The sequence below is a fragment of the Schistocerca cancellata genome, chromosome 4 (genome assembly GCF_023864275.1).
Source record: "Schistocerca cancellata isolate TAMUIC-IGC-003103 chromosome 4, iqSchCanc2.1, whole genome shotgun sequence".
NCBI classification, from domain to species: Eukaryota; Metazoa; Arthropoda; class Insecta; order Orthoptera; family Acrididae; genus Schistocerca; species Schistocerca cancellata.
Window position 1 is genome coordinate 217,358,695 of NC_064629.1, and position 15,202 is coordinate 217,373,896.

At 38.3% G+C, this 15,202-nt stretch overlaps 1 protein-coding gene across 1 annotated transcript in view; it reads right to left on the minus strand.

Annotated features, from left to right (window-relative positions):
• Positions 1-5,689: 5,689 nt before the first annotated feature.
• The window catches only part of LOC126184824 (putative ammonium transporter 3), a 265,519-nt gene continuing 256,006 nt past the window's right edge, over positions 5,690-15,202 (minus strand). The window contains exon 11 of the mRNA XM_049927407.1: positions 5,690-5,803. The gene's annotated coding sequence lies outside the window, so the exon portion shown is untranslated. The remainder of the gene's footprint in view (positions 5,804-15,202) is intronic.

Genomic DNA, 15,202 nt, shown 5'->3' on the forward strand with positions numbered 1-15,202 from the left:
CCACTGTGGTGCCACTACCCAAAGATTGCTAGTCATCAGGAGTGCCCTCTGACAGGACCACTCCAGAATCTGAATATAAGACAGCTCAGTTAGAATGCAGTCTGTGGAGTGTGTGGTGAGAGTGTTACCTGTTTGGCTCAGATGATAATATTATGGACTCTGTTTGTCATAGGTGGAACTTTGATATGGCACTGATTGGACTTCGCTTTGGGATATGGACTTAAACCAGCTATGTGAATAATGAAATGTATGTTCGACCTAGATCATAATCTACTTCCAGCAATGATAATGATTGTTTTCTGTTTGTAATGGCTGTATTTCAACATTGTCACAAAATTCTGAAAGAAAAGAAATGGAACACTTTTAATTTTTGTAGCAGTTTATTGAATTACTTCATGCTGCTTGCAATCTCTGTTTGGACAATGAAGTTGTAATATTTAGTGGAATTTTCAATACAGTTTCCTTTATCATCTGTTACTGATGGTCTAAAATGGGCAGTTCAGGGAATGACTGTTTCATCTGATGTGTTAAGCCTTGATGAGGATAAATTGTTTATTGTAGAACCAGTTCATATTCACTGAACCCAGGAGAATATAATGTTATTTCATGGAATACAGCCTATACTTTGTTTCATCACACTTTGTGTACTTCCATAACTCTAATTTATCCTTGAGTGTGAAGTGGCAAAATGCCAATGATGTTAAGAGCATTTGACACCCGACATTTTGTCTACCATGCAACCACAATATTGTCTGCTAATGGCAACAGGGAGTGGGACTGGGAGTATCCAGTGGTGAGCACAGCATGAGGCTACAGAGCACAATTGAACTACTTAGTCAATGAGTAACTCACAAGAGTGCTAGTGGTGTTGATACAAAGCAGAGCAATAGTAACAATAAACATTGCATTATATTACAACAGCAGTTGCTGAAGTTGACATTTCATCACAAAGGGACCCAAGGAAATTTGCAGAGGGAGAAAGAAATGGCAATGAAGTATTAGTGTTTCTACAAGATGAGTCAGTGGAATGTAGGATGTTGTATACACTCAACTGCTTGGACAATGTACATGAGGAGTACAATGCTGATTACAGGAGCTTAACAAGTGAAAGTGATACTGGAACAGGTGTCAAACCCTGCAGTTCACCATCCTTGTGAGACAGGGAGGCACAAATCCAGTCTCAAGTAAGAGGTAGTAAAAGACAATTGCTGTCCAAATACTAGGTACTATACTAATTATGTACATGGAAGATCATCTATAGCATCATAAAAAAGCAATTCTGAACAGATTCTGAATAAGCCTTTATCAACATGACCGTGTAGTGCATAAGAAAAACTGTGGACATTCGAGAGAGGACTTGATGATGCACAGCAAACTACTGAATCGGCCTCAAAATTTACGGATGAGATAAACAAATATCCCATTTTTCAGTAAGGAATTTGTTTTCAGATCTGATCAATCACAATTTGAAGAGGAAATGCATATGAAAGGAACCCTGGAAATTAAAGGTACCAAGACTGTTGCATCAAGATCAGCTAGCATCAATGCCTTGAGGCATTTGTACTCAATTATGCTGACTGTTAATTTGGATGGTAAATTGGCTGGAAAGTTATTTATTGTGGCACGAGACGTTGGAGGTGCTCTGCCCCCTAAGATTCTTTCTCATTAGAGGGATCTTGCAAGGGCAGTAGGGAATATTTACATCACAGCAAGTGTGAAAGTGGGAAAATGGGTATAAGTTAACTACAACTATGGTACACTATATTATCAAATTATCTGGACACCCCCAAAAACATACGTTTTTCATATTAGGTGCACTGTGCTGCCACCTTCTGCCAGGTACTCCATATCACCAACCTCAGTAGTCATTAGACATCGTGAGAGAGCAGAATGGTGTGCTCCATGGAACCCACAGACTTTGAACATGGTCAGGTGATTGGGTGTCACTTGTAGCACACATCTCTATGCAAGATTTCCATGCTCTTAAACATCCCTAGGTCCACTGTTTCGAATGTGATAGTGAAGTGGAAACATAAAGGGACATGTACAGCACAAAAGCTTACAGGCCAACCTTGTCTGTTGACTGACAGACACTGCCAAAGTTGAAGATGGTCATAATGTGTTTTAGGTAAACATCACTCAAACCATCACACAAGAATTCCAAACTGCATCAGGATCCACTGCAAGTACTATGACAGGCGAGAAGTGAGAAAACTTGGATTTCATGGTTGAGCGGTTGCTCATAAGCCACACATCAAGCTGGTAAATGCCAAACGACACCTCGCTTGGTGTAAGGAGCATAAACACTGGATGATTGAACAGTGGAAAAGTGTTGTGTGGAGTGATGAATCATGATACACAATATGGCAATCCGATGGCAGGGTGTGGGTATGGCAAACACCTGATGAATGTCATCTGCCAGCATGTGTAGTGCCAACAGTAAAATTCGGAGGCGGTGGTGTTATTGTTTGGTCATGTTTTACATGGAGGGGGCTTGCACCCCTTGTTGTTTTGCATGGCACTATCACAACACAGGCCTACATTGATGTTTTAAGCACCTTCTTGCTTCCCACTTTTGAAGAGCAAACCGGGGATGGCAATTGCATCTTTCAACATGATCGAGCACCTGTTCACAATGCACGGCCTGTGGCAGACTGGTTACGCAACAATATCTTCCCTGTAATGGACTCACCTGCACAGAGTCCTGACCTGAATCCTATACAACACCTTTGGGATGGTTTGGAAAGCCAACTTCGTGCCAGGCCACACCGACCGACATTGATACCTCTCCTCAGTGCAGCACTCCATAAAGAATGGGCTGCCATTCCCCAAGAAACTTTCCAGCACCTGATTCAATGTATGCCTGCGAGAGTGGAATCTGTCATCAAGGCTAAGGGTGGGCCAACACCATAATGAATTCCAGCATTACCAATGGAGAGCACCACGAACTTGTAAGCCATTTTCAGCCAGGTGTCCAGATACTTTTGATCACATAGTGTATGCACACTGCTTTTGGCCAATATCTGCTCAAAATAACTTGATTTTGATTGATTCCTGGTTTGTATATAAAAATCATACTCCTTTAGATCAAACTACCCCTCCTGAAAAGTGTGTGACATTGCAGTTCATATCAACTGGAACCATTGGATAAATTCAGTCTCTGGATGTTTGTTTTTTCTTTGCATGTAAAATCTATCATCACACTGTCTGCAGCTATGCCTTAAAGAATAGCCAGTTTCATGAGAAGCTCCACAACAAACAGTTTCACATTTGGTCGCATGCCGTCAAATCCTATCTATTCTTATCACCTCATTATGTCAATATGATTCTATAGGCACTCTTTAGGAGTGGATACTGAGCTGAATTTTTTGCATGGTTGGTAACTCCCAATGAGTTTTCTTCAATCTTGATGGTGTGAACCTTTGTGATCATTGTGGCATGCTATTTTTCATTCAGTGTTCATGGTGCAAGTTAATGGTTTGTTTTGAAATTTTATTGACTGTCAACAACGTCCATTTTGTGAAGTGTAATACATACCATATAAGGTTGATCTCTGCACATCCCTGACACTCATTTTCTGTAACCCCCCTGATGCACATGGTGAGTCATTAGCAGCTAATATTTTGCCTGTCATAATTGTTAACACAACACTTTCAAATGAGCCTTACTAAATATTGAACTTTCGACACTGCACTCAAGGGGTTCCTTGTCAGAATTCATTATTCTGTAACACAATACTAAATGTAATCTGTATTTTCTGCCTGAGTTTTCATTTAATTCTGCTGAGGAAGTCTCTGGAACATTATGCTAAACATAGTCTGTCTTTTCTGCATTTAATTCTGCTGAGGGAGTCATAGTAGGTTACCATAGTGTTGGATAGACAGGGCCTGTAATTGAACTGGTATTACCATTGCTTTTAATGGTTCCATTGATGACATGCACTTCAGGGGTGATGAGATGTAGGGTCAGTTATACTCAAAAGAACAGGGTATATTTTGCTTGAGAGTTGTATGAAACACCTGTAGTGTAACATTTTTGGTAGTGTTACTTTCACATCTGATTACATTTTAATTGTTATTAAAATATTCTGTCACTGGAATAGCCTTGGTTCAAAGCTGAATAGTCACTAAAACATCAGTTATTTCCCAATTAGTAAGTTTGCCTCAAGTTTAAATTCACATTACATTGATATTTCTTCAGATATTTCTAACCTGTCTTTTATAAAAGCATATTAAATACATTTTATTATACTTGTTTATTTGAACAGTGAGACAAAATTTTCATGCTAGAGCAAATTCATTTTTATATAGATATACATGTTCACTGACACAAAATGATTCACTTACAGACAAAAACGTTTAGTATGAGTTTAAATTCATCATTTTAAAACACAGTGGCTTGGAGCTTTTCATAACTAAGTTATAGTCTGAGTTCCCTTTGTATATGTCACTTATGTCTGAAAGATGGATATGGGCTCATTTTTCATGCACTCTTGCTAAAGTCCATAAAACAGCAGATTCATTGTAGATCTGGAGCCCTCACACCTGTTGATATTTAATGTATTGTAGTTGCTTTTAGTGTTACACAGTGTTATTCTCTTTCTTCTTCTATAGAAGCTGTGCTATAATTTTGCATTTCTCAGAAATATTCTGCAAACACATAGTAAAAGAAGAACATTTAATGTCACAAAAGGAAAATCCTGTAACCAGTTCATGCATCTTGAGTTTAGAGAGCATTAAAAAGTTTGAGCCCAGAACTGCTTCCAGAACTTTTAGAACTGTAGTTAAAAATTGTTATGTAATGTGACATATCTAAAAAAAAAAAAAAGTGAGCTCGTATCTATCTGTCAGTCATTAATGCCAAGTATTTCAGGATGATTGGCAGAGCATTACAGACTCTACAAAAAGTCAGTTTACCTCTTTCTAAAACAACTCATCTATATTTCTTTGACAGACTTTGGTATTTATCCAGTTCCACCTTATTTATGAAAGAAAACTCTTTTAAAAGTGTAGTTTATTGATTGGCAGTGTAGACTGAGGAAAAATGAGGAAGAAAGCTTCTAACTATAGTATATGTAGAGATACTGTTTAAAGGAAAATAACTAAATTAGTTTTTTATTTATTTTAAGTTTTTACTGGTGTATATGTAGAATGAAATGCATTTACATTAAATATGGCAACATACATGTAACAGTTGTAGAAAAACAAAGGAGGTGTTAAAGTAAACTTCATGTGACACATTGCATTTTGTGTCACATAATATAAGGTAAAAAGGTGTCTGATTTGCAACACTTAACTGTGGAACATAAGATACTAGTAACATTCCAATCCTATTTTGTATAATGACATTTGGCAGTAGTGCCAAGTTATGGATCAACTTAGCTTACATGTAATTCAGTTTGATGTTGCTTTATTTGATTCAGGCGGAACAGTCTCGCTATAGGAGAATCATAATGTTGTTAGTAGCAATGAGTATATTAAAGATACAATAATGAAAATAAGTAAACCCAAAAGGTGATTGTAACATTGCTTTTTTCCTAGTGCATATATCCAAGAATTGTTAACGAATTAACATAAGCTATTGTGTAATGCCTATAGTGTCTTTACAATTTCAGAACACTTTTCAATTATTTGTGAAGCTTAATTATTTATCTGTGTGTGTTATTTATACTTTCAACATTAATAGCCACACATAAGCAGTTTCATTTAAACATCAGCAGGTCCTACGCGCCAAAGAATACAACTTTTTTCTTGTCACTGCCAATAACATCCCTCTTGTAATGTTTGTTTCTTGATGACAGGGCCTGAAAAAGATTTTTTTTTTACTTCAGAGTCACTAAAATGCAGCCAGAAATGTTACTGTCTCATCAGTTGTTTCATTATTACAGGAAAAATGGGAGTATCCCTGTTTTATGTTCTCATCGTAGTTTTGTTGATTATGAAAATTTTATGAAATTAATATTCTCAGAATGAGAGTGGAGGTTCTGCTGCACTCTTAAGTTGCCTCTATCATACTGATTTCCAGCCATCTGCACATCACACTGTCTTGTTATGTGAAAATGTTCCGTGAAAAATTATCCAAATGTTAGTCATCTGCAGCAGGCAGCACAGTAGACTGAATTCAGAAGTAGATTTTAGTAAAAAGATGTTACTGCAACAAAGAATATGGAGATAATCTTTGAAATGTTGAGTAATAGTTCACAACTGACAGTTAGAATACATTGCATCTCTCATACAAGGATGCCACAGAGAAAGACTTCTGGACTTACAGTATTTCTATACTGAAAAGTATTTCAGTTTGAAGGAACAAATGTTCACTATTTTGGAGATAGATTGTGGAAACAATGCTCTATTGGAGGATATGAATCTTTTACCAGTTCTACAAATCCTAATTACCAATTTTTCCTGTTAATGTATAACATGACATGTGGAAGAAGTTCTCTTTGGGCAGAGCGCTGTTCAATTGACAAAATAAACACGAAAAGAGTTAACTATGGCCATCCTGAATGAAACAATCCAGAAATTTTCAACAACAATATAAGGAATGAATAGGAACTAATGAAGATTTGAAACTTTGGGGATGTAAATGATATATGATTAGATGATTCAATTAGAAAAGCATCACATATGAAAGGAAGGTGTCTGGATTTGAGTTCATGTGGGGCACTCAGTTTTGTCTTGTTGCGAATGATCAAGACAGCACATGTGTTGATAAAAGTTAAGTTAAAATGGTTTAAATGGCTCTGAGCACTATGGGACTTAACTTCTGAGGTCATCAGTCCCCTAGAACTTAGAACTATTTAAACCTAACTAACCTGAGGACATCACACACATCCATGCCCGAGGCAGGATTCGAACCTGCGACGTAGCGGTAGCAATGTTCCAGCACCTAGAACCGCTCAGCCACTCCAGCCAGCTATGTTAAGTAATTTCATTGTCCTTTAGACTTGTGAATGTGAGGTACTCCTCACTTCATCAGTGTTCACTTTATCATTGTTATACCAAAAAATGATAGGAGGACTGCTTGGCAGAATGTAAGTAATGAGGAGGAAAGGATGGTAAGTTGAATTTCTGGGTCCATGACACATACTCATGCTATTCAATCAGAAGAGTACTGTTCAAGGGAGCTATGTCTGAATTCTTGTCTAGCACACAGTTTTAGCTTGTCATAGATTAATTGCACAGCATATGGTCCAGCAAGAGAAAAGAATTCCATTCTTTGATACAGAAAAGTCACAAAAAATTTAAACTGATGTGGTTGAGGAAGAGTTTGAATGTAGTTCCTCTCAGTTTCTAATCCAATATTTTGATACTGCACATGGTCTTTGGAGTGTCAAGTTTGCATAGTGCAGCACTTCTGCAAGATGCAATGGGGACTTCTCTATACCAATTTTGTGTTTTAAGAAACACACATTACAAAATTTCTTTAATTTTTGGTAGTGTATAAGTACATTAACAGACATGTAATTAGCCCAGACAAGCACCATTTCACTGATATGACACTTTACATAATACATAAAGAATTCACTTAATTTCTAAACTCTTCCTCATAACAGATGAAGATGACTCAGTGTGAGTGACCTCCTTGGTGTCTACATTACCATCGACTGGAAATATATGTTATAACCATGTGTATCGATTATATTGAAATGATAGCTACACTGACATATAACTAAGCTTACTATCGTCATCACGTATGCACAATATGAGACAGACTGGTATTTATTTCTCTCAACATGTAAGCTCATTCTGTGTTCTGTTCCACCTGTCACCACAACATACCAACATGCTAGGGGAACATTATAACAAATAAGGGCTCAGAAATATCTACCTAAAACAAAAATGCCTATATTGGTATGCTGACAACATATTAATAATCTTGGCACATGGCATAATGATTATAAGTGAGCAGTCTTATAATTGTCTTATTGGCCACTGGAAGTGTGGATGACAATAGGTCAGGAAAAAAGATGCAATGTCACATTTTACATGACTGTTTGAAATACAAATAAGACAAGTTATCAATGGCTATATACAGCCTCACTGAGAGGAAGATGTCCATTTGGAAGACAATAATTATCTATTTGAAAGATAATAACTACTGACACATTTTGTGGGGCGTAAGTAATACAATGACATACACAAAGAAGCAGTGGATACCCATATACAAGTCAACAGTGGACTTATGTTGATGTTGAGTGAAGTCACAGCAGTAAGTAGAAAATTATGATGATAAATAGGAGCAGAAGAAGCAAACTTAAGTGGCACCACCCAATGTCACTATGGAAACTGAACAGCTGGTGCAACATTACTGTTGATCACTGTAGCGCAACTATACAAAGGGGTAATAATTGTCAGGAGTGCCTTCTGGTGAGACCATATGAGAATCCAGGATATAGGGTGTAACAGAAAAAAACTTTCAGGAAACATTCACCATAGACAGAAGAACAACAACAATGTAGGGAAAGACATATTGCCACTTACCATAAAGGAGACACATTAAGTTGCAGACAGGAACAATTAAAAGACACTTAAATAAAGTTTTTGGCCACAGCCTTCATCAGCAAACGAGAAACATACACAATTTATACACACAAGCAAGCAGACCGCATGCACTCATGACTGCCCACACCAGACATGGGTAGAAACTGAGTTCTGACATGGAAGTAAAGCATTTCCAGACCCATGTCCATATAACATATTTCCTTCCTCTACATGTCAGGAATGTTTCCTGATAGTTTGGCCACATCTTTTTCTTAAACCCATTGTAAACCATCCCAGATCTGGTCTGAGTCAGTTGTGTGATCTGTGAATTGCGTGGCCAGTGTGCTACTGATTTGGCGCAGGTGCTAATATCGTGGACTCTGTCATAAGCATCACTTTGATACTTTGTGGACTGGACTTTACTTTGTAATACAGACTGAAGATGGTAGCTTGCACTGTTTCTGATGAGCATACTGCCTAACAAAAAAAGTAAAGCACCCAGAAGACATGTTCAGATGTTAATGTAACTGCCTACACATGCATAACATCTACTGATATGTAAATGATTAGAGCTACTGTTCTCAGTAACAGGTAGAATGGCCACCAGAGTGCATTAGTGTTGTTTGTGTTTAGTATTGCTACCAGGCCAGGTCAATGTGTGAACTGTGTCAGAAGCAGAGTGATCACCGTGAAAGACATGGAGATGCTGCATACTCATGTGAGACAGTGTTATAAGCAATACCTCACTGCAGGTCTCCATTTGGCTGGCAGGTTGACTCATGCAATATCCAAATTTGTGGAGCATTTGGATGTGACGATGACCCAAGGTCGGATTGCACTCGTCATCAAAATTCCAGTTGACCACAATGAAGGAGTGCTATATTGTGTACCCGTTCACATCTGCACCTGCAAACTGAGGCCCCAGCAACATTCTATGTCATCCTACATTATTGGTCAGAGACTAGCAACAGCTGGACTAGGGAATTACCATCCGATGTGTAGGTTGCCATTAACACCACAACACAGGCAGCTCTGTTTGGAGTGGTGCCATGACAGGGAAGCATGAACTGCTGATTAATGGCATCACATTGCATTCAATGATGAATCATGGTTCTACACTAACAGATGACCATCATTGATACGTATGTTGGTGACCTGGTGAGAGGTCTCATTCTTCCAATGTTTTGGAGAGGCACAGTAGTGTTACTCCTGGGGTCATAGATGGTAAGCAATCAGTATGCCTTCTATCCATGGCTGGTGATAATAGAGGGAACTTCTGATGGCACTACAATATGTCATGGACGTCCTGCATCCTTAAGTGTTGTTCATTAAGAAACAGTAACATGGTGCTATTTTCAACAGAATAACACTCATCCACAAATGGTTTGTATCTCTATGAACTGTCTGCCTGACATTGAGGCACTTCTGTGGCCAACAAAAACCACAGATCTATCTATGATAAAACATGTGTGGGGCCAGCTTGGACATAAACTCCCTCCCAGTGCCAGTACTCAGGGTGTCAAGGACTGGTTACAACAGTTGACTACCGGCTTGCCTCAGGAGTGGATAAAACAGCTTGATGATACCCCTCCAAACTTAATCATAGCATGCATTGAGGACAGGGGGCATAGGATGGTTTGACACAAAGGGTGATATTGTCACCATACTGCTGTGCTATAAGGGTATCGTGGATCACAATCAAAGAGGTCCTGCTATAAAAATAAATAGCATCCCAGACTGTCACTCCTGGTTCAGGCCATATGCTGGGGGCAGTCAGATCTTTGGCCTGGAATGTCACTGACTGGAGTGGGATTGTCTTCAGTGATAAGCCTGCTTTGAACTGAGCCCTGATAACCAGCTTCAATATTCTTCGTAAATGTGAAATGATTTTGTACACTGAAATAACATTACATACTCTCTCAACCTGTGAAGTTTCAGTTCATTTCATCCACTCCTTCTGGGTGCTTGCCTTTTTTTGATGGCGGCATATACTGCCCTTAAAAACTGTTTCATGAACTTGAGTGGTATTACATTAAATATTTTATATTTTGTTATTAACCCTTGACTGGGCGTGCCCACGTATAAAGTGCACCAATCACAAATAACATCACCTTGTATCATTACATTGTTGTTTTACAGTTGCATGGGCATACCTATTCCTTCATTATTGCTTCGGCTAATTCAGTGAGAAGTTGTGTTGTCATTTGTCAAACTGAGTAGTAGCAATATAAAATAAACAACAAACTAGGTGCCAAAAAATTTATGATCCATGTAAGGAAATGACCCAGGTTATGAGCTAGCAGCACAATCCCATGATGGGGCTGTTGCCTATGTGAAAATTGGTAATTGAATAAGTGCTTGATTGGGATATGATGCCACTGTGTTGTTTAATGCTTTGAGTGGATCACTGCTGTGGGGTAACACTTGTACACAGCAACACAGTGATACAATTAAAGTTTATTTCATTATGGTTGATTAAACAGTGATTTAGTTAATATAACATATGTTTATTTTATCATTTTTTAGTTAAACTGTGATTAAACTGTGACTTAGCTCATACATGTTTACCATGGTAACATAAAAACAGATATTCTTTACAAGTGTAAAAAGTATGCTGCATGCCCACTTGTTTTATAAGAAATGCTGCACCCATTCAAGGGTTAGTTACTGATTTTCAGGATCAACAATTTCCTACAGCATACATTATACAGTTAAATCTCTTGTTTTATAGCCTATTTTCATTTCATTTTATTTTTTTTGTTGAATGTTCGTAATAATACTCCTTAAAAAAACATGCACGATGATAGAATTATCCAAATGGGACAAAAAATCAGTAGATGTGATGTACATGTACAGACAAACAAATGATTACAATTTCATAAAAATTGGACTATTTATTCAAGAGAAAGAGTTTCACTAACTGAGCAAGTTAATAATGTATTGGTCCACCTCTGGCCCTTATACAAACACTTATTCAGCTTCTCATTGCTTGACAGAGTTGTTGGACATTCTCCTGAGTGAAATCCTACTGTGTGAAATTCTGCATAAGTAGCACTTTACATCATCAGAATCCTGAGCCAGTAGGAGGGCCCTGCCCATAATGCTCCAAATGTTCTCAGCTGGCAAGAGATACGGCGGGCTTGCTGGGCAAGATAGGGTTTGGCAAGCACAAAGACAAGCAGTAGAAACTCTCACCATATGAGGTTGGACATTTTATTGCTGAAATGTAAGTCCTGAGTGCAATAAAAATTAAAGTAATGGCTGGTAATGGTGTTCAGACAGTTTCAATTAAATGTCAGAAAGTATATTTCAGTTTGTATAGCCAATAAATAGTATATATCTTAGGGCATAGGATGGTTTGACACAAAGGGTGATATTGTCACCATACTGCTGTGCTATAAGGGTATCGTGGATCACAATCAAAGAGGTCCTGCTATAAAAATAAATAGCATCCCAGACTGTCACTCCTGGTTCAGGCCATATGCTGGGGGCAGTCAGATCTTTGGCCTGGAATGTCACTGACTGGAGTGGGATTGTCTTCAGTGATAAGCCTGCTTTGAACTGAGCCCTGATAACCAGCAAAGATGTGTCTGGAGATGTCCTGAACAGCAGTGTGATACCACCATGACTTTTGCCCTGCATATGGCCTAATATCCAGAAGTGATGGTTTGAGGTGTCATTTCATTTCATAGCAGGGCACCTTTGGTAGTAATCTGTGACATTCTTACAGTACAGCAGTATGGTGATAATATTTTACAAGCCATCTTGGGCTTAAATTTCAGCAAGATAATGTATGCCCACATACAGCAAGAGATTCTAGTGATTTTCTTCATGCTTGCCAAACCCTACCTTGGCCAGCAAGGTCACAGGGGCTCTCCCCAGTGGAGAATGTTTGGAGGCCCTCCAACCAACTTGGCATTTTCATGATCTAATGTGCCAATTGAAGAGAGTTTGGCATGATATTCCTCATGAGGACATCCAACAACTCTCTTAGTCAATGTGAAGCCAAATAACTGCATGCATAAGGGCCAGAGGTGGACCAATGCTTTATTAACTTGTTCAGTTGTGATGCTTGTTCTTTTGAATAAATCCATCCAATTTTTCTGAAATTGTAGTCATTTGTTTGCTTGTACATATACATCACATCTACTGATTTCCATCCGATTTGGATAATTCCTTCATCTTTTTTTTGACATCGAGTGCATTTACAAGTGCAATGTGTACATTTTATTGTTCAGTATTTTATGTCTGATACAAAATATTTTGGGCAAAAAGCTTCCACTTTTTAATAGTAAGAAAATGTTCAGTAGGAAAACAAAGTCTAGATAGAAAAAATAGTATAAGCTTTATGACAGTTTCAGCATTTTTGAGGTATCTTCAGAAAGTTTGTAGGAACTGTGAGTAACTTCTTAGTCATAAGTAGTTGAAATTTTGGTGTACACCTTCAGTGAAGGCATGCAGCTATGCTTGATACAAATGTTGGTATACATGTAGTATGTGCACATGTGATTATGTATTCATGGGCACTACAATTTGTATACCAACATTTGTGTCAAGCTTGGAAGTGTGGCCATATTTGGTCATAGGTGCAGGCATTCACTGAGGGTGCACACCAAAAATTTCAACTACTTATGACTAATGCATCACCAGCAGTTCCTATACAATTTCTGATGATGCCTCAAAAAGTTGAGATGCCTCAGTGAAGCTTATGCTATTTTTGTGACCTAGACTGATTTTTCCTACTGAAGATATAACATGGTTGCTGCACATGACCATAGAGTGGGAGGATTTATACAAGTAAAATTATGAACTTAGTAACTTCATTTATATCAGATGTATTGCCACAGTGAATTTTAGCACTTGGTGTTTCTCATTCATTAAAGTGTCCATCCCGCTAGCTGAGTGGTCGGCGTGACAGATTGCCGTCCTACGGGCCCGGGTTCGATTCCCGGCTGGGTCGGGGATTTTCTCCGCTCAGGGACTGGGTGTTGTGCTGGCTTCATCATCATTTCATCGCCATCCGGCATGCAGGTCACCCAATGTGGCGTCGAATGTAATGATACCTGCACTAAGGTGGCCGGACCTGCCCCGCACAGGGCCTCCTGGCCAATGACGCCAAGTGCTCATGTCCATTTCCATTCATTAAAGAAATGTTAGTATAAAATCTCCCTAGAGACAGATTTGCTACTAACAGCATTTGCTCAAGAGGATATCATACCTGAGCTGTAATGCCTTATTGTTTAGGCTGTGTTGATAAAAGTCCAGCCACAGGAAAAAATGAATCAGGAACTTATCAAGTGTCAATACTGCTGAAATTTTGAGTGGGTAGTTCAGTGACACAATGCTTTCTGTCAGTAAATTAATTACCTAATAGGCAATATCAGGTCACCAGTGAGACATTTCTCATCTGAACTGAGCCTGCTTGTTAATTTCTACTTAGTTTTCAATCATGTTGCATTAAGTGATGTTATAATAGCCAAGAATGTCACAAATATCTTGAGTTCATCCCCAACCATGCAGATGATGACATTTCACATTCACATTTCAAGCTGCTATAATTACTGTTCATAAACAATTTACCCTCTATCCAGCATAAATATCAGATACATTAATACAGTAGAAGTCAACTTGCTCTCTTTGCAAACCATATTGTAAAAGCTGTGTGTTGGAACAGCTTATTCCTGTGCTAACAAATAATACATGAACATGATAAACTTGAATTTTATTTGATACACAATTACACACATGACACTTGGAAAAGATCAGATGTGTACAATGAACAAACAAAGAAATTGGGCTGCAAGGAAAATCTTCACAGCAAACATTCATGAGAACCAAAGAAGACAAATGACTGAGTTTCTTACAAGTATATCGAATAAATTTTGACTTTTTTCAACATGTTGTTAACACTCCCACTCAAAGGGGATTCAAATTAACTATCACATGTTTAGAAGTCTCTCACAAATGTTCTGGCTTATTTGGATGTTCAGAATTTTCATCTGTGTATGAAGTGTCGTGTTTAGTAGTAATGGTTTGGTTAGTAAATCAGCAAGCATTTCAGCCAAACAATTTCTCTCATTGTCTGACTGGTTGAAATGTATTCAGCCTCAGCTGTAGAAAGCGTTAACACTTTCTGCTCTGTTGAACCCCATGTAATCATGATACACCAAGCTTTAACAGTATACCAGTTATGGATTTCCTAGTTTACATATCACCAGCATGGTCTGCATCACTGTTGGTATGAATGTGATTTTCCTGTTTTGAAGTCCATAGTTCATAATGCCTTTAACTTATTCCAGTATCCTTTTCACAGTATTCCAATGAATTTTCATTTCTCAAGATGATGACTCAAATTGTAGACTGTGAAAGTAATGTCTGGCTATGTTCCTATCAATAAATACATCAGACTACCCACAGCTTGCCTATATGGAACTCTGGGCATGTCCTTCTGTCCCTTTTTATGGATACTGGCACACATCTGATGGTGATGGTCTGCAGGTGCTATTATGGGATTAGTAACTTACAGCCTGAAGCAGCATAGAATATTCATGGCATAGGTCTCCTGATGCAGAAAAGTAGGACCATCTGCTAACTGCTCTGTCTGCAGGCTCAAGTAGGTACACAATTTTCTGGACGTGATGTCAAATTCTCTTCATACTTCACTCAGCAAAAAGTTAATGATAGCAGGATATTTAGCTGCTGTCAGACCATCATGCACA